This window comes from Montipora foliosa, unplaced genomic scaffold, assembly GCF_036669935.1.
Source record: "Montipora foliosa isolate CH-2021 unplaced genomic scaffold, ASM3666993v2 scaffold_447, whole genome shotgun sequence".
Classification (NCBI taxonomy): domain Eukaryota; kingdom Metazoa; phylum Cnidaria; class Anthozoa; order Scleractinia; family Acroporidae; genus Montipora; species Montipora foliosa.
Genome location: NW_027179753.1, coordinates 190,796 through 214,000, shown reverse-complemented (window position 1 = coordinate 214,000; position 23,205 = coordinate 190,796). Strand labels below are relative to the sequence as shown.

Below are 23,205 nucleotides of genomic sequence, written 5' to 3'. Positions count from 1 at the left end.
TAGTATGGACTGGTCTTAAGATATTTATTCCTTTGAGACTGCGAGTCAAGTTACCCAGTTTTAAGGTGATCTTTGATTTGGAAAATTTTAAATGTCACAACTATTACTATTATCTTAAAAATCAAAAATTTGATAAACCAAGCAAATGAGGTAAGTCGAGAGAGGAATTTAATTTGAAAGATGAGCAAGTTTCAGCGGCTTTTCTGTTGCCATTGAGGGTAGTCAATCAATCCTACTTACACTCCTTTCAGTCATGAAGTGTTCAATTCCATCCTGTAAACGAATGACCTGCTATGTAAAATACGCTACATTTCCAATTCAAACCGATCTTTTTGCCATCAGGCGGTCATCAGGCGCATGAAGTGTTCAATTCCATCCTGTAAACGAATGACCTGCTATGTAAAATACGCTACATTTCCAATTCAAACCGATCTTTTTGCCATCAGGCGGTCCGAGATTTTAATAATGAAGGCCGATTTAAATAAACAAGTAGGCTTGAAAGCAACTTAAAGCGCATTGGCACTAACACTTCTATAGAACTAATACAAAAAGCCGCTCTCCTAGCCGGCACAGCAAGGATTCTGAGAAAGGTTCTGGAGCGATGAAAGCCATGATAAAATTTTGGTTTCCTTAGGCAACTTGTTGTTTCCTGGCCCCCAAGAAGATAATCCGGATCCAACTTTTGGACAAGCCGGTGCTAAATCCAAAATAATAATAATAATAATAATAATAATAATAATAATAATAATAATAATAATAATAATAATAATAATAATTTTACTATAAAAGTTAACGTTAAAAAAACAACGACGTTTCGACCGTTCGACGGTCATTTTTAAAGTTGAACGGTAAAAATTTTTGAATGCGCTAAAATATATGTAACCGATTACAAAAATGCTAATAAGATACTGGCCAAAACTCTAAAATATTTACATAGAAACAATACACACACACAAAAGAATAAAAAATTGCGGCATGAAGAAACGCTAAGTAAATAACCTCGCGCGTATCGAGTCACTCTGTTTGTTCAGATTTGGTTTAAGTTTACGAATAAAAACCATTTCATAAATCAAGCAGTCAAGTTTACTCTGACACTTCTTTAAAATCTCAAAGTTGTTTCCAATGGAATCCGGACCCCCTCCATGCTCGTCCTTTACGTGGTACCCGATTGAAACGTCGTTGTTTTTTAACGTTAACTTTTATAGTGAAATCCGTTTCAAAAAACTTGTTGATTCGAATAATAATAATAATAATAATAATAATAATAATAATAATAATAATAATAAAAATAATAATGACTTTATTGCAGTATTTCCACTGAAAGGTGGCTCTTCATCTGTAAAATTTAAACAATGCTTAAAGAAATAGTAATGACCGTACTAATATTAATAATGTATAATGTTACAGACGCTTCAACAAAGGAAAATAATCAAGATATTTTCAAATCAAGAAATCAAACGTGCATTTGCCCTATTTAGCAAATAGTTCCTTACTTGAGTTTAATTTGCGATTCTACTAAGTGGCCTCTGGTAAGCCACAAACGTGAGGGCGCCACAGTCGATTAGGCTTTTTAGGAATTTGAAAATGTTACAATGACGAGCTACAAAGAATATCCTACGCTTCCCCTTCTACTGTGCCGTTTTCTATACAGACCAGATTGCAGATAAATAGCTTACTCCCGAAGTTTTACTATGCTGGAAAGAATATCGTCGAAATTTTCTGAGAATCTGATCAAGACGTTTCTCGCTATTGAGAATGGAGGTATAACCGCACGACCTACGACATACACCATGCCAGCGCTTAGTTTTTCTGCATCTTAGCAGCAAAGTTCTTAGCTTGGCTATCTTTCCAGTTTTCTTTGGAGTCTCAACACTTATCCCCTTTAGGCCGCAAGTGGTATAACATGAGGAGCAAAATGTGAAAAAGATACATGGACAGAGGAACTACGACACATGAAAAAGGGAAAGCTTCTCAATATGGGGCTCTAAAAGCTGAACACGGACGGAGTTATACATGGGGCATATCTATTTACGTGGCACGTAAAGAGGGGCAATATGGGGCTCTATACGTGGCAAGTGTAAAGCCCCATATTTCGTATAGAGCCCCATATTGTTCCTCATGTTGTGTTCAGAAACAAGGGAAGCTCGTGTAAACAGCGTCACTGCAAACTAACTTCGAAGAATCCAAAAAAGAATTAATCTTGTTTGTACCATTATGCTCTGAACCCGTTATACTCATAACAGTAAAGGAGAAAGTCGAACTATCGTGTTGGTAAGAGAAACCTTTTTTGCACAATTTAGCAAGGTCTTGATTTAAAGGAGCACTGTTATGGCATTTCCACTGGGTAGGAAAAAGTCATAGGGACTTATTTCTAAGATCTCTGTGGTATCTATTCTAAGCTTCCCACGACAAAAAAATCTTAAGGAGTACTGCCATGACATTTCCTCTTCTTTACTACATAACGTATAGTCATTTCTGATATCTCGATGGTCTCCATTGTGCTTATGTAGTCTTTAGCAACATATTATTTGTCTCAATTGATACACAGACGCTTTTATTCCTTACAGCAAAGCAAAGCGGGCTAATACACCCACTTTCAGTCACGTTCCTTTTCCTAAAATTCAAATAACCTCTAAATTACTTGTAAATTTTTGGTCCAAATAAGAGGGCGGAATCAACCCTGGGTCTTTTGATTAATTGAGGCATCATCATGTTCAAGTAGAGGAGTAGTGACCACAGATATTCGCGTAATTCTCACGTAAAACAAGTTTTCTTGCGTCCTCTTGGAGGTGGCTCTCTTTGGATACTCCCTAGGCATTGTTTTCTTGGCCAGAAGGTAGAAGGGATGTATAAGTGGCTCCACTTGGACACTACACAGTACAAAAAGACAAGGGAATTAACTCAATTCGCAAGATTGCTTAATTCGAATTGGCTTTTAAGAAGAGTATTTCATTAAATGTTGAGTAATATTCTCTTTTTAGTAACATCTAGTTAAAATTGGGCAAAAACAACTTCAGTGGATTTATTTTCCATTTTCGGACAACAGAAATACAATTTCCCCTCTCCCCAACCATGATTTGCTTGTTTTCCTTCTTGTACAATTTAAAAAAAGAAAACATTCTTTGAATTATGTCCCTTTGAGTGCAAAACGAGATTTTCAAACCTTCAAGACTAGTACACCCAAAGCCGTTCCTAGGGTAGTCTCTCTCAGCGCGATATAAGGGGCGGAGGCGGCATGGTACAGTAATTAGGACGTTGGGTTTGCATCCGGTTGCCCCGGGGTTCAAATCCCGTTCTGATCTCTGGTTCGGATTTGTTTACAGTTGTCCCGGATTCAACTCTACCACGCTTTGTAAATAGCCAACTGGTTGCCTCGTACCAGGTGGGGTTCTTAAATCATGTTTCTGTTAAGTTTGAATTGTTTCTTTCACATTATTCAAAGTGGGGTGCCTGTGATCTAGCTTGATAGCTAAGTGCATAGCTAAGTGCACTTCCACTATTAACAAAGCATTTACATTTACATTTTTTTTACAATTACAACGATCCTGGGAACAAAATATGGCAGCTTATACATCATGTAGAAACAAAAGATAGTATTGTGGCGCACTTGGAAAGTTTGAAAGTTTGGAGAGCGTAAGAGCATGAGAAATGGCCGAGAGTATTTCTGGCCTACTTGCTATTTTTTTTGTAATTAGTGAGTACGTAACTAAGAGATGTGTCTTATTTGCCATAGGTGCTTATGGCCAATCCAAGAATGATGTCTAAATGATAAATGGCACCGAGTTGGCCCTAAGCTATCTCAAGGCGCTGGCGAATATTAAAAAAAAATACATTCTTCCCTTTTGTCCATCTTTTGTTTGTCCTCAACACTTCTTGGTTTCCTCATATTTTGTACTGTCTTATTTGCGTTGAAACGTTTAAACGAGAAATCTCCGCTTACTGTATAACGATCCGGTGTTACAATTATCGAGGCATGGAAATTTAACTGACCATCATTCTGTGCATATTCAATGCAGCATATCCACCTTCTAGTTCTGACATTTGGGACCTAATCTCAAACAGGTTCATGAATGTCACGTCTTCCTCTACGTCACCACTTTTGTGGTTAGGAAGAATTACTTTCCGTGGCTGATTCCTGCAAAAAGAAATTGTTAATCTACATAAGATAGTCATTTTAGTTAACAGGTGGTCTTGTCTCGCTGAGATAATTACACTTGCAGGCCTTAAACTGGCGTTTACTAAAGATAGTGCATCCGTGTGTAAGGAGTATACTTTATAAAAAATCCTAGCAGAGGAATTATCATTGTGTCCTCGTCTGAAGAACACAACTGACGTGCAAGAGTCAGTCATCATAGGATAAATTCTAATTAGTCAGTCCGATGATTGGTGCTATAATACAGTCAAGGGCTCGAGGCTGCGTGTGAAAACTTTACAACGCATACTCTTATCTTAAACAAAACTTTATCTTTGAATAAAGAATTTTAGAAAGAATTTAAATATTAAAACATATGATCATTTATTACAATACAATTAATAAAGAATTATAAAATAATTGGGATAATACGCGCATCGGTGAACAGCTGTGTTTAGAAGAGAGTATGTAAACAGGGCTGTGACATCACACCAATTCTGATTGGTTATGTGTTGTCAGACGCGCGTTTGACTAGCTGGTTTAAAATATGAGGGCGTATCATGAAAATCGGTTTCAATCTAGAAGTAAAAAAAAACAGCACTTTCCTTCATTTGTCGAATTATTTTTGAGAAATATTTGATAAAAGCAAGGGAAGACTCTTTTTCCGTGTTTACCTAGCCTCATCTAAACACTGGGGAGTTGGGAGAATTCTCGACAGTCTCGTGTTTGCATAACTGCCTCGAATTCTCCCAACTCCCATTCGTGTTTAGATGAGGCTATGTAAACACCGAAAAAAAGGCCTCTATTTCTTAGGCCTTAAATTCATACTAGTTTTTAATATTGTACTGATACGTTTTTTTATTGTTTGCTTGTTTATTCTTAATAAGGGAACCTTTAAAAAGGGATAACCTCAAGGTTCTCCTTGTCAAGTCAATTTTAATTTGAATTTGAATAAAGCATTATGAATAGCTATTCTAAAAGGACTAAATTTGCTATTGCGTGACATCACGTTAACGGCATTATTATAATTATGATTATGATTATTATTATTATTATTATTATTATTATTATTATTATTATCATCATCATCATTGTCATTATCATCATTGTCATTGTTATGTCTAGAATGGCAGCCGATGGCATCACCCACCGGCTGGATCAGTAGGTTGAGCATCGGTCTTACACGAGGTCACAGGTTCAGTCCTCTACCTGTCCAAAAAAATTGAGGAGAAAGTGTTGCCTTTGAAATTACATCAGAAAATGATTAGAGTTTTAAGTCTTCTTGAATAAAGAATATAAACCGTTGGTTTCATCTCCGAATCCTTTCTTACAAAATATGTGGCACACTAAAGAATCCACAGGGTGTTCGCAAAGACAAGATAACCGTGTTCGCGGTAACTAGAGTAAGGTAATAGTACCTTTGAGGATGGGTGGGTGGGTGGGGGGGGGGGGGGGAGGGGGAACCTTGGTCCCATTGTATTTCACCTTGCACGATCTTGTCAAAGTCAGAGTTAATAGTACTCGTCTCCTTACCTGGTAAATGCAGGAGATAAGCTTTTGTTGAAAGTGATGTTGTGCTTTCTACTGAAGCGTTTTTTATGGTACTTGAGGCTGCTGTGGTTGGTGACAGAGGATACCGATGCATACAAATGCCTTTGCATTCGTCTGAATCGGAAAGAGTTTGACTCATTTACAAAAAGGACGTCTCATTCAAGCCGGTTATATGTTTCGTTAGGTATGGTTCTTTTATTTCCTTCAAGGAAATATAATCTTAATCATTGTCATAATTATAGTTACCATTATCATTTTCTGTTTCTTGCTGGAAATTGCATTTCCAATCACCCCTTACGCATCGACAAATCATTCATTTTTTTTAGGGCGGGTGTTTGAAGGCAAAACCTAAATTGAATATAATCGTCGTACAAATACACATGAAAGAAATAATAATACAGGGCATTATGGTTGTAAAAATCCTAGAACTACATATGCTTGGTTCTGGTAAATTTTGCAATTCCTTACTAAAGAACGCCTTTGGATAAATTGGTTACTGAAAAGCCTGAAAATATACACGGCTATAATTTTTTGAATCTTTTACAAAATGTTAGGAATTGGAAGCGCATCATCCCAGGTTAGCATAAGGTGTAAACAAGCATTTTATAAACTACTTTTGCTTTTCGTGTGCCACTGACCTGAAACTTTGCAGGATAACCAAACTTTGTTTTTCCTGTATGTTAATGCGTTTTGTTGGGTGCTGGAATATCTCGTGAAACGATTGACAGTAAAATTTACATTTTAACTAGAGACAATAAAATTGCCGCAACCTTGAAAGGACACAAAGAGAAAACAAGTCAATTATGATTTTTTTTTTTTTTTTTTTTTTTGTGGTAGCTTAATTGCTTTAGAAGTGTAGAAACAAATTCAAATAGAGAATATTACACGGCGGCGCGAAGACATGAATTTTATCTCGAGTAGTGAGATATTGTTTTAAACACGAGAAAATAAATTTCATATCTTCAACCCATTGTGTAATTTTATTTTTGTTATAAAGACAGGAGTGTTTTACTCACCATTTTTCGTTCTAACATACACACTTTATCGTAAATTCTTGCATCTCGGCGGCAGGAATTTCTTCAATTTTCGCATCTCCTTCACTTGCAAGGAATTCCTTGAATAACTTTAAGTTGTATAAAGTTTTATTCTTTGTATTAGCATTTTCTTGTTTCTCAGTGAAGGATTTTGCGTCAGCTTCAGAGAACTTCACGAATCTATCGCCATTTTTCACTGACTGTTTGCACAAACAACCATGCAAAGGCAGGAAATGACGTCATCAATCTCCTCGCTGGAGAGGATATGGAAAGTACGCCACGCGGGTTAGGGATGTAGTTTCGTAATGAATTTTATGAGTGGTGCATTCCAGTAAAACACTCCTGTCTCTATAATAAGTAGATCTTGATAAAGGGCGAGGAATTTTCAATTTGAAACAATCGTTTCTTTTTTTTGTTAACGTGTACTCAAGGCGCTTGCCTTATTGCAAAATGGCCTACCCTGTTGAATGGTTCATTTCTAACAATTGACTAAATTTTTACCAACGCGAGGCCATTTTGCGCGTAGTTGCCTGATTGACTACAAACGCTTGTACGACTCTATCTCATAAACAGAAGTGCTGATGATATAACAGTATGGAACCGTTTCTTTGAAATGTGAACAATTTACTCTCATTTTACCGACGCAAAGTTGGAACACACTTGAATACGCTGATACCTCTTTTTTCCATCGCAAAGTCATTCTCTCTACTCACGCTGTTTAAGCTCTTTAAATAATCCAAAGGAATTAGCAAGAACTTCTAAGAACGGAATGATAAGTTTTATAAGTTCATAATGCTTGGCTTGTCGTTGATTCAAGTGCAATATGCAGTTGGGACTTTTCAGTCAACGGTCCTGTGTGCCAGTTAACGGGCGACTTTAGAAATTCTGTTTAAGTAGAATGGTTAGCATTTTGAAAAAAAAAAAGGTTTTTATTTAATTTTCTGTTTACTTATTAATTATATTGTTTCCTTATGTTTTTGTACCTGTTTGCTCCTCGCAAATCCATCCCCTCAGTGTATGGTTTTTTATGCTGTTAAACGATCCATAGGAACCAGGAGGTCACTCTTTTGCCATAAGAACAAAACTGTCGGTCTTTCGAGGTTCTCCCCTTCGCCATTTATCAAAAGTCAATGGTTTGCCATTGATCCATGTCCAATCCCCAATCGTTCGGTTTTGAAGCAATCCTATGTGCCATTCATTGTACGGCTTTACTGTTCGATTTTTAAGAATTTCGTTAATAAATTCCCACTCCTCTAACGTCTCCATGAAAACAAGAGATTTATTGTAAAATTCACAGAACCACTGTGCTTGCGGCCATGTCATTTGCTTACCACCATCCTTAAATGTATAGCATAAGCAGGCTTTCTCTCCATCTAGAAGGTCATATGAAGGGAGAAGGTAGGAGCAATAAGAGAAGATATAATTCATCAATGAATGATCTTAGTCAGCTAGAAGCATTCTCTCGCTTAGGTCCGCCGCACACTAGAGCTATCAGCTTAATTAGTAAAGTTTTACCTATGACTGTTCGCGTGAGCAAGTTCCCCCAGTGTGCGGTGGAGATTTGAGGAGCGCTAATGTTTACGCGTGTCATCGGCACCGAATATTAAACATTATTAAATTCTCAACCTCGGATAATGCATTTCGCGTGCTATGATTGGTTCACTCAATTTCGGTTATCAGCTCATATACCTTGGTTTGACCTTATATGGTAAATGATTGCGTTAAGCGTTGCTAAACTAAAAATGTTTTCGCCGGAATGCGAAATTACTCTTTGAATAAAGCCAAAAAGGTAAAAAAAACTTTTTTGTGGAAAGTTTGGATCAATTCCGACGTTTAGAAGTACGCGAAAAGGCAAGAAGCGTTTTTGTGATGAGCCTGCGTCTGTCTGACAACAAAGTATTACGCAACATCGCATCACTTTTCATCAAGTTTTTTTCGATTTCGCTCGGATTTGCTCGCTTTTTCCGCTCGATTTCGTACTTCCAAATTTTTGGAGTTGAAGGAATTTAATAAAACAATTATTCCATTCGTGCTTGTTGGATATGAGACTGGTTATAGCCAACTCGGCACTACGCGCCTCGTTGGCTATTTACCATCTCATATCCAACGCGCGCTTATGGAATAATTGTTAATGATTTTTGGCACGCGTGAACATTTTCCTCACATGCAAAGCAAAGCTATCAGCTTACAATATGAAGCAAGTAAACATGCGTGTTACAAATATTGTAGATGGCGGAACTTGCTTACACCAACAGTGACGAGTGAAACTTTGCTAAGCTAATAGCTCTATTTGTGCGGCGGGCTTTAGTTTATTGAGTATGGCACGAAAAACAAGCGAGCTCATAAATGAAAAAAAAAAAGTGGCAAACGCTCGAGGAAATTAACCTGGGGAATCTAGGGGTTTAGCATTTGGAATATGAGTTAGAATGAAAATAGAAATTATTCGATGGAAAGTGCGCACGATTAATGATTTTTATTCATGAGTTGCGATGCATGCATCAAGAAAACGAACGAGTGAGCGCAGCGAACGAGTAAGTTTTTTGATGCCGCCAAATCTGTAGTCTCATTTGCAGCCGTTATTAGGGACTTAAAGATCTACGACGGCAACTTGGACGAAAACGAGTCTCGCAATTATCCTATCTTGTTCTCGTCGCACAATGTTGGAGAAGTATCCTAAAAAAAAATTGGTACGAGAGGCTTCAAAGTAAAAAAAATAGAGAACGAAAGGTTCACATGTGTATGCTGACCTTGTCATCAAACCTCATACTTGGTGATTTCACGTCGTTGTTCCGCAAAGAGATTAGCTAAAATGCGTGCTGCACGTGCAGCACGATTATTTTCCTCTTTTGACGAATGATGTATATTGTATTGTGCCGTTGTCGTTGCCGTAGCCGTCGTCATTTCTTTAGGGAATTTAAGCAAAGACGACGGCTACGTCTACGGCTACATCACAAAGCAACAATATGATTGGTTAAAAAAGGAAAAATAATCGTTTTGCTCGTGCAGCACAAATTTCCGTGCATTTCTCTGCCGCACTCCACAAAACAACAACGTGAAATCACCAAATTTTAGATCTGACTACAACGTCAGCATATAACCACCAAACAGTCCTTTTCTGTTTTGACTTTAAAACCGTTCGTCTCCATCAAGTTATCATCATTGTACAAGGTGAACAAGATGGAATAATCGCAAAATACTTGCAATAGTGCTAAGTTATATTTTGGACTGCCTTTTTCGTTGCCGTAGCCGTCGTCTTTGTTTGAACTCCCTTTTAACTCCCTGTTAGGGTGATGACTGCGAAGGAGACTACCAAATCCGCAATGTGGCGCGATATTCAGTCTCTGTTGACAACTATTTCTATTTTTTTTGTTATTTGTTTACACACCAATTTGCCGAGAGACTGTACTTTTAAAAGAGAGACAAAGATTATTAACACGTTTAAAATTGTATTGTAAATAGCATCGCGAATTTGCAGATGGTTACAGTTATGAAGTATAAAAACGTCAAAGAAAATGGGACAACCTCGGTTTAAAAAGTAACCAATGCGAAAATCTCATTTAAAAAATGTAACGTAAATCAAAATGCGGTAGTTAAGTTCTTATAAAATAGTTTGTATAAAATACAAGCACAGTCTTTGCCTTATTCAAAAACAGTTTTTGCTTTCGATCAGCAATTAATTAACCACACAATTCACGAACTCGCTCAGCAATTCATTGAATTGGGCAGGAGGTATTTCTTCAACGTTCCGGAGCTCTTCCTTCCTTGGAAGAAACGTTTTTAGCAGTCTTACGTCTCTGTCAGTCTTTGCTCTCCTGTTTTTGTTTTGTTGCTCGTCTATGAAGTAATCTGTTGTTCCTCCAAGGAGAGCAAATCTTGCCAGTCCTTCTTCCATTTTGTTTTACAGAAAGCTGAATGCTTTTTGACCTGCACTGTGAAGTACTATCGTTCGTCTCTGATTGGACGAGCGATGTATTTTAACATTCATTCGAACAAAGGAGACCTTTGTCTGATTGGCTGTTAAAAATTGTAGTATCCAGTTTCCCGACCGCGCGCAGATGGTGTATCAGGGTGGTCAACGGTAATCAAGGAGAACATCTGGAGTTCGCTTTGATGAAAGCGCTTACTTCCCGCTCCTGAGATAAAATGCATGTGTATAAGCACATCTCCTAATTTAAATGAAAGACTCAAACTGCTGAGATTGATAGGGATAAACATTTTTTTCACCTAAGAATAGCTTTGTCTCATATTGTCACGCAAAGTGACAATGCTGTATTTTTGAAACGAAAGACGTCGTGGAACTGGCCACTTGAAAAAATATATTTCTTGTCATCTTCAACCTCATATAGGTAAAAATTCAGAAGACCTTGCAATTTTGATTTCAGAATTTGATGACGTCACTGAAAACCGTCTTTTGTTTTCTTTAGTCCAGAAGGAGGTCCAGATAGGGGTCCAGTTTTGTACTGTCCCTGCTGAAGACCTATTAAAATCTTCCTTCAGTTGTTAAATTACCGACTAGGTGAGCTAGTCATCTACGTAATTATACTAATGATAATTATAGTGATAGTGACAGTGATAATGGCAATCGTGAGGCGCCTGTCAAAGAGCGCATTTCAGGCGTTTTTAACCAACCTCGTTTATGGCAACTGCTAAGGCGCCTTTCGCAAATATAATCCCAATTGTGATCACAGAGTATGTCATCATATTCTAAAACTGTAGCATATCCATGTCCACCTTCTATTCTTTTTTTCTAAGCCAATAAAATATTTGGATTTCAAGTTTTCTTCTATAAGTTTACGTGCCAGGAAATCTAGTTCTTCTTGATGCTCAATACACACCAGGTGGCTCCCATTGTCTGAACAGAAATTTTTGCTTTGTTCTCATCCAGGGCGTTGACACTGTGGTAACTTATGAACGGTGACAGTTGTAAACAAACCTTTTACTTACAGTAATAGCGAACAGGGCTCTTAGAATATATGAAATGTCATATAATTGGACTGTGGAATAGACATGAAATGAAAGTTTGAAAGATCGGGATTCGAACCGATGATCTTGCTATTGCACTGCACTCGAAGGATTTTTTTCCAACTAAGAGGATCGCAAAAGAGTTTTGAAACTAAGTATAAATTTGACTCCAATGCTACTTGACGTTTCCCTTTTTTCTGCAGCTGTTACACCACTTTTTTTCTTGGCTGGTAAGTGGAATTTTTTTTCCAGCTTTGTCGATCACCTTGTAGAGCCTTTCTGGGATGAGGGTGGGGAGACATGAGAATCATGATCATGAAACATACAACACATTAACCAGCATGTGTTTGGAGAATACTCATTTCACTTTTGCATGCATCGCACCAGCAAAAATCTAGCCTAAATTTTGCACTATGTGTGAAGATACTGAGAGAGGAATGCAACCATACATCCAGCAAAATTAGAGGCATTCTGCTTCATACTCAAATATTTTATCCTGCACATCTGATCCAGTTTCACTACCCAATGATACATGCAGGTCGTGGACAAAACACTGACCTCCAGTTTATGGACTACCCAAATGGACTAACTCTTAAAAATACCATTTTGAATGAGTGCTATTGAAAGAACTGAATTGATTATACTACTATTACTTACATTGCAGATACCTTGATAATTTTCATCCATACGGCCATGGTTACACTTCACTTACCGTACATGAGGTAATCAGCCATCACAACACTAATCGAAAGCTAGCCTTTTTAAAATGGGTGCTAAGTAAATACTGTTTAACAATGCTGTTTAAAATGGGTGTTGAGTCTTGAGTAAGCAGTATATGAGATGCTGCTTACACATAGATTAACAGTACTCATTCGAAATAGTATTTTTAGGGTAGTCCATTTGGTTAGTCCATGGACTGGGGGTCAGTGTTTCGTCCACCACCAATGATAGACCCACAATGGCTCTATCTGGACCCACAATGACTCTATCTGGTTCATTTTCAACAAAAACTACCACCAAACAGTCTTTCTCTGTTTTGACTTTAAAACCGTTCGTACCCATCCAGTTATAGGATAGTTTGCCCGCATTGTACAAGGTGAACAAGACAGCATAATCGCAAAATACTTGCGATAGTGCTAAGTTATATTTTGGACCACCTTTTTCGTTGCCGTAGCCGTCGTCTGAGATACTGCTTGCACTTGCAAAAACGCACCTTATGCATCATCCTTTCGGAGACTTTTAACTAAGTTAAATTTTATCGGCTGTCAATGTAGCAATTGTCTTTGACCCGATTTTTTTTTAAATTTAATTAGTCGCTATCGAGATATCAATTATTTAATTTTTCTTTTATATTGTCAAACACTTTTATCATGAGCCTGTGGCTCGGGGGATTGGGAGACCACCCCCTGTGTATCTGACATTAAATAAGTTATCTTATCTTATCTTATCTAATAGATTAACAGTACTCATTCGAAATAGTATTTTTAGGGTAGTCCATTTGGTTAGTCCATGGACTGGGGGTCAGTGTTTTGTCCATCACCAATGATAGACCCACAATGGCTCTATCTGGACCCACAATAACTCTATCTGGTTCATTTTCAACAACAACTACTATGGTTTTTGTTACCAAAAAACAATATACAGTAACTCAAATCTCTCTCTAATTTTATTGTTGTAAGTACCATATGTATATTCATTATTAACACTGTTACAGTAGAAGCATTCTCAGACGTTAATACCGAAACCCATGCTCAGCAAGAGAAAGACTAGAATAACATACAGCTGTATTAATAATAGTAAGACAGTTTACTTTAATATATATATATATATAAACAAATTATATTTGCTTGGTCAACATTGACTTAGAACGGTGTGGCAAGTAAATAATTATTGTCCCTTTTTAAAACAACTTTGAAGAGTTGTTTGGAAATCATCTTGTATTAATCATTGACATGCTCACATCTGTGATTGTTCGATTTACAGTATTACTGTTGTTATCATGCAGGATCTCATGAAGGAAAAAAATGAGAGATGAATAACAAGCCTGGCTTTTTTTTCATCACAAAACCAATAAAATATTCAATGTTGAACTCCTCATCACTATCTCTGAAAACAACCTGGAATGGGTGTGACCAGATCAGTACAAACAGCAGGAAGATTTTTAGACTTCAGCACTGGAATCAGAACTGAAATGACATGTTAAAGAAACAAGAGGAAACTGATCAAAGTAAAACAATATATAATACATGTATTATTGACACTTGCTCGTTTTCATGCACAGATGTCACCTGGGATACTTGAAAAAACATGAAAATATGTGCCCTATTTGTAAAGATCCCTCTTGAAGAAAAACTACACAACTTAACTGACTCCCTTAATAAGAGGTTTTGTCTAACATTTGCTCACATCTTGAGAGTAATAATAATCCACAGTCAAAATGACAGCCAACCAGATATCAACACTTTCCACAAGATTTCTTCAGGTCAGATGACTGGGACAATGAAATCAACACAAAACTAGAGATCAATTAAATGGAATAATACCACAACAAGCATCACCATCTACCAGACTAACCATTGCTCCTGCTGTGGAGGGAGAGGCCAAAACGCGGAGCACTACTCCATGGAGTATCCTATGGACTACCCAAATGGAGTACCCTAAAAATACTATTTCGAATGAGTAGTGTTGATCAATGTGTAAGCAGCATCTGAAATAGTGCTTAGTTAAGCCTCAACACCCATTTTAAACAGCATTGTTCAACAGTATTTAAAGTGCCCCTGTGACCAAAAAATCAATTCATATTTTTCTTTGGATAACAAAACACTAAGTGACCCACGTTTTAAGCCTTGATTTCAAAAAGAACGTGAGTAATGGCGGACCGTGAAATCCAAAACTTACACTCAAAGTAAACGGCCTTTGGATAAAAATCAAAGCTCAAAATTTTGCCAGTCTGGTGTTAAGCAAACACACTTTCAAAATCTGAAGGAAAAAAGGAAGTGGTTTTTTTGATCACAGGGGCACTTTAAGTCAAAGTACCCATTTTAAAAAGGTTAGCTTACATGAAGTAATCGGCCATCACAACAATAATCGAAAGTTGACCTTTTTAAAATGGGTGCTTAGACTTAAATACTGTCGAACAATGCTGTTTAAAATGGGTGTTGAGGCATACGTAAGCACTCTTTGAGATACTGCTTACACGTGGATCAACAGTACTCATTCGAAATAGTATTTTTAGGGTACTCCATTTGGGTAGTCCATAGTGTACTCTCCCTGCTGTGGACAACCAGGTCACCGAAGAATCCATGGCTCTCGTATCACATGCCAAAGGTTAAAACTTCTGTTGTGCCAAAACCCTCAGCGTTTTTAGAAGAATTGCCCTTAAGCGAAAAACAATAAACGAAAAATGTTGTCAGGATAAAATTAACAACTTTTAGGCCTTCAAAGGTGTAACCGAAACACGAGCAAAGATGGTTTGGCGAAGATAACTTAAGGTTCATTCTTTCATGGAAACGACATAAACATAAACAAATAAATATTTGATGCCTAAAAAAAATAGGGTTACCTCTTTTGTCTTTCTTGTTGGAAAAAACTCGGAACTACTGTTTAGTTTTTCTGTCGAGTCCATGTTGAGCGTGAGATCTTGATCATCAAAAGGTCCGAGAACTTTTTCTCCATCGCCGAATCAACTCAAAAGGCTAAAATCGATTTGTCATGGACGAAGTGCATGCCCCCTCACTTTGCCGCGGTGTCATGGTAACCAATTTATAGCCATGACGTCATCGATCGTACGTACGTACGGCCACCTCTCCATGTATGCCAATGTGACCAGTGTCATGCCAGCTTACAGCATACATCTTTGATATTGGACATCCATGTTTGATCAATTGACACCTGTCAAAACAAGGTATCTGCTGACCAGTATCACGTGACCATATCGTGACCTCAAGCTTAGATCTCATTGATGTCAGCTGTTTTTTTGAAGTTGAACTTTGACCAGGTACTAGTTTATAATTGGATTGGAGGCTCAACCCAGGTTAACTGACCTAAACATAAACGAGGCTTCACTTTTGGCGCGCTTCCTCTGGCTCGACGCGGCTACACGGCCATACTACAGTCAGCGCTTTTCATAATCAGGTGGAAAACGGTTTGGAAGATGTTTTCTTTCAACATTTTTCGCTGGTTTCAATCCAGTTTGACATATCATGATATCTGTGGTCCACACTGGTGGGTATGCAGTTATTTAAGTCAAGCATCAGAGGGATATAAACTTAAAGCTGATTGTTTATTTTTAATTTGCTTAGATCTGCTTTTTCTCTTTATTCTCAAAGTCAATTTCACTCAAAAAACCGGTATCGTACTCGAGCTCATCGCTTTGTGATTCATGCGATATCGGGTTTTAGTGTAAAATGTACCGTGGAATTCACCAGTTAAGCAATATATATATATATATATATTTGAAAGCAAAGAAAATGATTTAATTATTAAAGCAGCAACCGAAAACATCAAAACTCGGACAACTCGAAACCTTTTATTTTCACTAACCCTACAGACAGTAAGATTAAATAAACAGGTAGCTCCTCTTTTAGGCTTGGCTAAATATATATACTAATAGTAGTTATAAGAGATCAAAGAAATAAGAATGTAGTTTCATAAACCAGCGTAGGCAACCAAGGAATGACGCACTTATCGGATTTCAAATAAGAACTGTAATACGAAGTATCAAGATCTTTAAAATGGTCTTAATTTGCAAATATAGCGCGCTAACGTATCCTTGCTTCAGGTGTATTGGTAGATCTAAATGGCATTTTGCCGCGTTTCCCTTTCGGTGTTTTTATCATGGATACCTTAACCGAAACTGAAACCTCGAAAAGGCATGCTTGGATCGGTGAAATTTATTCGTGACAAGCACTGTTGTTGGTGACTTTTTTCACAACCTAATCAGCCCAGCGTCAAGTAAGAGTGTGTAGTCAGTCACTAATTGGTCAATAGAAGCGTGTTGTAACCACGATCTTTGAGATGATTTATATATTATGGACCGCGAAGACTGTGAAATGTTATTTTTGCGCTTCAATGGGTCTCTTGAGTAAAAGTCAGGATTGATTTATTGTAAGTGAAACAATTGTCCATTTTTGTTCTTTTGACGTTTAAGTTCTCACGAGTGGAAGACTAGCGATCGCATCATGTGCTATTCGTCTGCGTCAGCGGTTCATGTTTTTCACCTTTCAATATCGGCCGGTATCATCGGCTAAAGCTAAGCAGACTTGATTCATTGATAGCTAATTGGGGTTGTACCTCAGTCCTGCGTCGGCTGGCTTTTTGATCATATTAATTGAGTAAAGCCTGAAAAACATAGAGTGACCACCGAAGGGGTGCAATTTCATCCGGTAATTGTAGTTTCTTATATGGTTTCAAATGGATACTACATATACTAAACGAGAGAACGGGGAATTGGGAATCGAACCTGTGAACAACTATTCTATGGTAGGATGCCTTCCTGAGCTAGCCTTTTACAAGATTTACAGATGTCCTTCAAACGAATAGTATTTTCCTTTAATTGAAATACAATACAATACAGTACATACTAAATTGACCGCTCCCCATTTCCATTCCATTAGGGCTTTTCAGGGCCTAAGCAAGACTTTAATGTACGATTTTCATTACAACTACGTTAAAAATAAGTATGGAGACAAAGCTAAGCTGCTATTTACCGACACCGATAGTCTTACATATGAAATCGAAACTGAAGATGTCTACTCAAACTTTTGGAAGGACAAAGACAGATTCGACAACAGCGATTACCCTCAAGATTCACAATATTTTGACAAGACAAATAAAAAAGTAATCGGTAAATTCAAAGATGAGGCAGCAGGTATACCAATAACCGAATTCGTTGGAATGAGATCGAAAATGTATTCATATATGAAAGACAATGAAAAAGGCGGAAAGACTGCCAAGGGAATCAAGAAAAATATCATCAAAAAGAACATCACTCACGAAAATTATAAAAACGTACAGTTTAATAACAAACAAATGCATCACACAATGAAAACAATCCGAAGCAATAAACATCAACTTGGAAGCTATGAACTCAACAAAGTGTCATTATCTTGCTTCGATGACAAGCGGTACATTCACGATAATGGTGTAACAAGTTATGCATACGGACATTATAAAATCAACACACCAAAACAATCTGAATGATAAATGCTGTGTTTACACTCAAGCGTTTACCAAGGTAAACATTAACTTACTAAACCCTGGTAAATTTGTACAGTGTTTATACTGGCTCAAATAACTAAGGTAAATCTGTCATCAATCACAATCTTATCGAATTGGCGGCAAATTCTAAATCCACGCATAAAATGCTCGCGTTTAAAAGAGAAGCTGTGGCTCTTGTAGTCCTCGCGTTCTATTTTCTTGTTCTTGATCAGCAAACCCAGGAATCGAGATTGCAGCAGCTCTTACTTTTGCAGCACCTAAAGAGGTCGAGACGAAAGCGATTAATTCTGCTACAAATTGCCCTTCGCAAGACAAGGCGCGTTAGACGTGCGTGGTCGTGGCCGAGAAACCAATTCTGGTTTGAAGCTCTATTAAACGGAAATTTTGTTGAAGAATGGTGGAAGGAGAACTTTAGAATATCAAGATGTGCGTTCGAATACATTGTCCGATTGGTTGGATAGGAAAATGGCGACAACGTGGAATATGCATCTTCCCTGGCGAAACAATTGATAGAAAATAAATACAGGCGCGAGGATCAACAATCACCACAAGAAAGAAATATTTATATGCACAAATTAGCTATACAACGGTGTTAACTTTACCTTTCGGGTTGGTCGCATTCGTAAAGATTGGTGTTTTTGTTTTTTGCCATACCTTCTTCGCAGACCGAAACCAGACGTGGAAACTTGGTCGAAAACCTGGTCTTGAAAACGTGATCGAACGAGCCTGACGCAATCCCGACACCACAGGATGTGAAATTCTATGCGACCGCAAGCGGATGTATCTGTCATCCAAACCTTGGTTACCGACCTTAACCATGCCTGCTCGCAGAGTAGACGGAACTTTTACCTTAGTTAACTTTCTATTGTCTTGAGCGGTGTTTACTACGGTATTAGTTGGCGTTTACACACGCAAAATATTAACCTAGGTAAGTAAACTCCAATACCTCGGTAGCACGCTCAAGTCTAAACACGGCAAAAGTTTACTCATAAAGTTTACTCATAAAGTTAACCAAAATGTCACGCTATGGTGATTGTTTCCGTTCATTTACTTATGCATATATTTAAAAACACTTCATGTATGCAACTTCACAAAATAATTTCACAAATTTGAAAAGTTTCACGGAAATATTTCACAATTGTGAAGTAAAAATGTGAAGCTTGTGGTTGGTTAAAAATCACGGGAAAGCCCCTATATTTCCGAAAATGTCATGCTTTGTGACTCTTTCATGTTCCATTTGATTGATTACGTGAATATTTAATCATGTAGTTTTTCACTTGGTAATATTACCTTAAAAAACATATAGATTTTCAAAAATAGTAAAACAAAGATATATAGTTTCCAAACTATGAGATCAAAAATAGTAGACCAAAAATATAAAACCATAATATGGAAAGTAGTACGTATTTGGGTTGGTTCCAGATCATCGAAGATGGTCCGGAACCCCCAACTACTATACTACTATTTGCAATAGAGCATTACTGTTTTTTTTCTTTGAAGCTCTTTCCTTTACAAGCTCTGAGCACTGGTCCTGCTGTTAACTAAATGCAGGAGTTGTGTGAACAGTGTTGGTGCTTGTGTATTTGCAATTTATTTCATTATTATTTCATCTGCTTCATAGATTGGTTCCCCACCACTGTCGTAGTGTCGATAAAGAGGTAGGTGGAAGCGGCCAGCAAGATCTTCATATGAGGAAGCTAGTGGTAGTAAAAAGCCATTGCTCCTAGTTACATCTAGAGTACATGTAATTATCAGCTACATGAAGAATGAAACAGTACTCTGTTCATGAAATCCCACTTTTTTTTCCCTCAGCTTAATACAGTACTTACTGTTTTATAAGAACATTTTTTTACACGCATTTTCCTGGTGAGTCATTTTCTGTTCCCCCTGATGGCCCATAATGTGGCCATTAAATGTAATCTTTCTGTGGCAGAATATCTCTTGTATTAAAATGGATGAAATAAAAAGTTTTTTGACTTTGGTAAAATCTGAGCATGGCCTTACTTTTCTTCCTAATTAAAGTTCACCTCAAAAATGCTTTGAAGCACATTTAGGATTTTTTTTGTAATTGAAATGAGTTATCACATCTGAGGAGTTTTGTTTGTTTCCTACCCTTGTTTTGTTCAGTTTCTATGAGAGTGATGGAATCAGCTAGTTGGTGATTAAGATGTTCTGAAATTTCTGGGAAGGCGATAACAGATTTATGCTAAAAATAGTTTCAGTCTGATCTAAAATTAACACAAATTAGCAGAAATTCTCTTCTATAAGGGATTTTCTAGTACCTATTTTGCTATAAATGAGGTATGATGGGACGTGGATCTGTACTTTTTCTTTGAAATTGACAAAAGGACTTTTACTACACCTGATATTGGCATGTCACGAGAAACGCGGAAGTACCCTTGCCACTCATTTTAAATATCATCCTTATTTTACCGGTAACCTCATCAGAAGGGCTGTAATCTTATTCATCTTTAAACAGTTGGTCCGCATTTTTCCTCGACCGACAACACCGTCGCACACCATAACGGTGTCAAAAAGTTGCCATGGCAACGTTACACAAGGATTTTCGAGCCCCGATTTTTAGCGTCTGTCACTAATAGCTAAAAAATGTACCCGGTGACCTCGTATTTTTTTGTTTTTGGAAATAGCTTTTGGCATCTGAAAAGGAAAATGCACAACAATTTAATATAATTTTACGAAGCCGATTTCTTGAAAACTCGGAAAAACGACGGTTTAACCAAAGTAGAAATTTCCTTCCGTAACTTTTTAATTTTTTTTCTGACGTTTCCTCTCAATAGTAATATTATATTAAAACAATAAAAAGAAGGGGTCACCGGGCTTGTTTTCTTGCAAAAGCCTTCGCAAGTTCCGTTATTGCTTACTCTGAGGATTTCTTCACAAATTCTGGGTAGATTTGCCATGTTTTTGTCAAAAAGAATCAAGCGAAAGTTTGAAATTGCTTACAGAACACGAGCGCTGTCGGTGTTGGTTCAAGATGTATGGAGATCGCGAGGCTTCTAAATATCGTAAAAGGTGGAGTTTCTTTGTTTGATATTTTTACTGGCATTTTGTTCTATTCTTCGGGGGTTGATTTCGTCGAAGTGGTGGTTAGTATCCTCTTCGTTCGTGTTACTCGCGGTGTCTTCGCTGATGAAGATGTCGGTGGATTGGATAGGATAGCGACCAGTGCCCCTTGCAATGGGGTGCCATTACCGCTAAAATTCAGTCTGTTATTTTCATAGATGGTGCCTCTGTTTTTGTTTATGGTGCCTCTACTTTAGTAACTGATGCTTCTAATTTTGTAAACGGTACCTCTGTTTTCGGAAATAATGCCTCTGTTTTTGTTTATGGTGCCTCTAATTTTGAAAATGGTGCCGCTGTTTTCGTAAATGGTGCCTCCAATATTCAGCGGTGTGGGAACAACTTTCGGTTGACTTAACCGAGAAAGATTGGGAACCAGTGTCTACATCCAAAATGGCCGACTCTGTGGCAGCTCTTCGCCAGCATATCAACAGACCCCTTGGAGGCTTTAGAGAAAATCGAGCAAGTTATCGTTGCTGTTCATTTCTTGGATTCTGTTGTACGGTTGCCTGAGGATATTTATGGAGGCATTTGAGCTGCAAGACGTATTTTAGAAAACTTGACCTCATCCTTAGTACGAACTCCTCAAGTCAATAGCAATACGCCAGGACGTCCTTCTTATGAAATAAGCGTGGACCAGTAACAGTCCCTCATAGACTTAAGATTTACAGTTCCACAGATTGCCAGATTACTTCACGTATCCTCGAGACCCATTGAGCGGCGTCTTGCTGAATATGGCATCTTATGAAGGCCATTCTCCACCATGACAGATGAGGAGTTGGATAGCCAGGTTAGAGACATCAAGTTATTTCATCCTACCTGTGGATCAAAGAATCTGGCTGGTTTCCTTACATCTCGTAACATAAAAGTGCCCAGAGAAAGATTGAGGCAATCCCTGCAAAGAGCTGACCCAATCGGAATATCTGTTCGAAGTGTTTATCCTGTGTCTCGTCCTCTTGCTCTATGGCATTTTAACGGAAACCATAAGTTGATTATATGGCGTTTTGTCGTGCACGGATGTGTTGATGGTTTTACCAGAATTCCTGATTTCTAGCGTGTTGCACAAATAACAAGCGTCAACTGTTTTGGCTTGCTTTATGAATGCCGTAGCTCAAAGCTGGCACTTTCAAATTGACCTTGCACCCACAACTGTAGTGGAGTCAGGTTGTGTTCTTTGCTCAGAGGGTGTCTTATCTAGGCAACAACCCACTTCTTTAACCTGTGATTAATGAGATCAGCAAAACAAAACTGTAGACACCATAAATCAACTTTAGATATGGGGTCAAGAATTCTCATGTCTTCCATTGACATAAAGAGCCTATGGAAAAGTTCGAGAACAGCGCTCAATCCACTGGTTATGAATGCTTCTGCCAACGAGTGCTGAACCTCGACCAGTTCCTCTTGTTTCAAGCATGTACCGCACTACATCAACATTCTCACCTCCTCTATCACAACGAACACGAGAGGGTAGTCCCCACTGAGCTACGGCATCCATAAAGCAAGCCAAAATAGTTGAAGCTTTGTTATTTGTGCTAAAAAAGTAAAGTCTGATGCGAGCCTGGAAGGTCCATCAGGCCAACGCTTATCTCTGGTTTCTGTATCATAAAGCGACTAGGAGTATTTAGACTCCCCCCTGGAAGGGATGCTAGTCCATCACAGGGTTACCCCCAGCATTAGATTCGCCGGTACCCATTTATACACCTGGGTGGAGAGAGGCACTGTGAGAGTCTTCCCCAAGAACACAACACAATGTTTGCAGCCAGGACCCGAACCCGGACCACTCGATGCGGTGTCGAGCAAACTGACCATGAGGCCACCGCGCCTTCCGTTATTTGTGCTACACGCTAGAAATACAGGAATTCTGGTAAAACCATCAACACATCCGTGTACCACAAAACGCCATATAATCACCTTATGGTCAAAATGCCATAGAGCAAGGCAATTTTATGTTACGAGATGCAAGGAAACCAGCCAGATTCTTTGATCCACAGTTAGGATGAAATAACTTGATGTCTCTAACCTGGCCATCCAACTCCTCATCGGTCATGGTGGAGGATGGCCTTGATGAGATGCAATATTCAGCAAGACGCCGCTCAATGGTTCTCGAGGATACGTGAAGTAATCTGGCAATCTGTGGAACTGTAAATCTTAAGTCTATGAGGGACTGTAACTGGTTCACGCTTATTTCATAAGAAAGACGTCCTGGCGTAGTGCTATTGACTTGAG

The 23,205-nt window shown here is 38.1% G+C and overlaps 1 pseudogene; it reads right to left on the bottom strand.

The window, feature by feature from the left end:
* Positions 1–1,199: 1,199 nt before the first annotated feature.
* Positions 1,200–8,040, bottom strand: LOC137989213 (C-type lectin 1-like; annotated as a pseudogene).
* Between the last annotated feature and the right edge of the window lie 15,165 nt (positions 8,041–23,205).